A 3,395-nucleotide genomic window follows, 5' to 3' on the forward strand; every position below is an offset into this window, starting at 1 on the left:
GATCATTTAGTAATTTAATAATGTGGAATAAATATATGCAATGAAGATGTCAGAGCTTCTATAGAATAGGAATGGATCTGTTGTAAACCGAGTTGAGTGCTGAGGGAATGTCATCACGTACAGGTGATATGACCGTGTGAAATGAAAGTCTTAACATGGCAAACAAGGAAATATTTCACGTTTCTCTATAAACCCGAGTTTCCTTCTTCCAACTGGTGAAGCGGCTTCTTTTGTCCAAAAATTTCGTTTCAGTCAAAAAAGTTGTTTGATCTCCTCATACATACATACATACATACATACATACATACATAAATGCATACATACATAAATGCATACATATATACACACGCACATAAATTTTTAGACATGAATATATATATATATATATATATATATATATATACATACACACACACACACACACACACACGTACACATTCAGACATGAAAAAATACATACTTACACGCCCGCATACACACGCACACACACACACACACGCACACGCACACACACACACACACACACACGCACACACGTATAGTCTTTAATCAGTATATCCACAGCCATATCCATCTGGTGAGCCATACATTTAAGTTGTATGTCTATTGACAGAAGATTAACGACCTTTACATCCAATTAAATATTGTCATCAGAAAGCATCTACTTTAGATTGTCCAATATGTCGAATCTTAACTCATTCCCAACAGCTCAGCCTCAAACTTAATTTCAATGCTGTTTTGTTTAGTGTCATTTACTGCTGCAGCTAATTAAGGAAATCATTAAACAGTTACTAAAATGGCTATCCAATTTCTGATTCGGTTAAGGATTTACAAATATTATTAATCAGCTATTCATACCGTTCACGATTAGTGTTGTTAAGCAATTATTGGTAAACGGATTACTTTTCTAGTTAAGCCAGTAGTGATAGGGTTAGCAAAATTTATTGTGTTTCAATCAATAGTGTGGCCATGCTGGAGCAGAACCTAGTAATTATTTTTAAGTCTAGGAAATGCAAGTGCAGGACGGCCCTGTCTAGCGTAGCAGCATCCACAGAGGTGCCACCTCCTACGAACAGAATAGGATGGCAGGAGCACAAAGAAAGAGTGAGCTGCGCAAATCCATAGCCAACTGGTTGCCTTCATTCTCAGCAGACCACCAGTGCCGGATCTGCAGCACAGCCTTCCGAGCACGCATCGGACTGATCAGCCACAGGCGGACGCACCCGTCACCTGATGTCTTGGTCATCGTCTACAACGACGGACGAACATTATTATTACTTCAAAGTGACGCTGAGTACAAATATACGAAGCCCAGTATACCCATCATGACTACCCGTCTGATAAGGGTACACCAGACATGTGCATCACAACCGTATGTGCGTGACAGTGATCTCATATCATCATAAACAGCGAATGACCTTGCAGGTGGGGGCCCAGTTAGAATTTTCTTCGGGCCAAGTAACCTATCTTGTTTAAATAGTCTGTGAACAAGGTTTGTTTAAGGATGACGAACAAAATACTCATGTTTCCATAGGTGAATTAGTCAAACCCCAAAGAATTCCTCTCAACACATGGCTATGATGCTCTCCCACTACTTCTGCTCGTGATCAGAGATGCACATATCGTCAGCCACAAAGGGACATGCTCAACTGATGAAGGTCAAACAACTGACAAGAAAATTATAGCCCATCATTTTATACCAAGATAAACATGTACATAACACTTCCAATCAGTTAAGACCAGAAGCCACGAGAGCCACTGCTTGGTACGGACAACAGATTAAACTGTTTGAAAAGAAAAATTCCTAACATCGGGCTACAACAAGTAACTTTAGATGCCAAGAACCTTCCTAAGTATTCTAGTTGTCCCTAATAACAATTTTCTGAAGCTGCACTAGACTGTTTCTTCTATCCATCTGTTCAAATCTTTAGGGATACTTCCTAATGCACCTATAACTACAGGGAAACATTTTACGCGCTCCTTCCATAGCCTCTGTAACTCAATGACTTGATCCTGGTACTTTGCTATTTCCTTTGTACCTCTCATTATTATTAATAATAATAGGCTTGGGGCAGCTGCCCATGCGTGCAAGTCTTCCTCTGTGTGTGTATGCATGCACATGCGTATATATATATATATATATGTGTGTGTGTGTGTGTACGTACGTGTGTACTTTCACGTATCTTCTACTCTAACTCTGGGCCAACCAATGCCTTTTAAGTGAATTTAATAGACGGGAACTGTGTGGAAGCCCATCGCATATGTTTGTCGTCCCCTTCCCACCTCACCGCTTAAGCCCCAGTAACTTAGGGATGCAGTAAAAAAGACCGACAGAATACGTACCAGGCTTACGTACAAAGCTCCAGCATGGTCGCAGTTCAATGACTGAAACAAACATAAAAAAGAAAGAAAAAACGTGTGTGCGTGTGTAATTGAATGTACTCGCTGTTCTGTTTGGAGTGATTTTCTCACCTCCAGCAAGTCTGACTCACCCTAAACAGATGTTCACAGAAAGTTCATTTCGTTTACACATTTTGTGCCATTTAACTTGAATGACCTGACGACAATCGGCATCCTGATATTTTCGAGGAATAACATTTGTAAAGAGATTTCCCCAAGTAAGTGCGATGCTGCAAATAACACCATGTCATCAGTAATCGGTTCCAATTTCCCTTCTTCATTTTTCTTTCTTTTTTCGTTGACAATTATTTCAATTGCACCAGCGTTGGCTTTTCATTTTCTTACATGCATTCGAGAAAAATTGACGTTATGAAATTTATGAACTCAAAGTGCGGTCCAACAGGCCGGTCCCTGGCTTACTGTGTTGTCGAAAGTAACAAGTAGTGTTTGTTTATGTAGAACAGTCATTGGCAAACTGCGGCTAGTGGGCCTTCTGAGTGGCACACATAACGAAACATTACCTGCATACTTTTTATTTTTATAAGTGCGGCCCGCTTGGAGATGATCCAGGTCTTATGCGGCCCGCTTTTCGCAAAAGGTTGCCCATACCAGGTGTAGAGTTTGAATTCGAAAGAAATCGAGAGAGTAAAAGGCAGTTGATAAACGAACTGGATTTTATATAAGATCCTTTCTGCTATAGGCACAAGGCCTGAAATTTTGTGAGGGAGCCAGTCGATTAGATCGACCCCCAGTGTTTCACTGGTACTTAATTTCTCGACCCCGAAAGGTTAAAAAGCAAAGTTGACCTCGATGGAATTTGAACTCAGAACGTAACGGCAGGCGAAATACCGCTATGCATTTCACCCGGTGTGCTAACGATTCTTATTTCTTTCTTGCCCACAGAGGAGGCTAAACATAGAGGGGACAAACAAGGACAGACAAAGGGATTAAGTCGATTACATCGACCCCAGTGCGTAACTGGTACTTATTTAATC

Source organism: Octopus bimaculoides, chromosome 4, assembly GCF_001194135.2.
Source record: "Octopus bimaculoides isolate UCB-OBI-ISO-001 chromosome 4, ASM119413v2, whole genome shotgun sequence".
In the NCBI taxonomy this organism is placed as follows: Eukaryota; Metazoa; Mollusca; class Cephalopoda; order Octopoda; family Octopodidae; genus Octopus; species Octopus bimaculoides.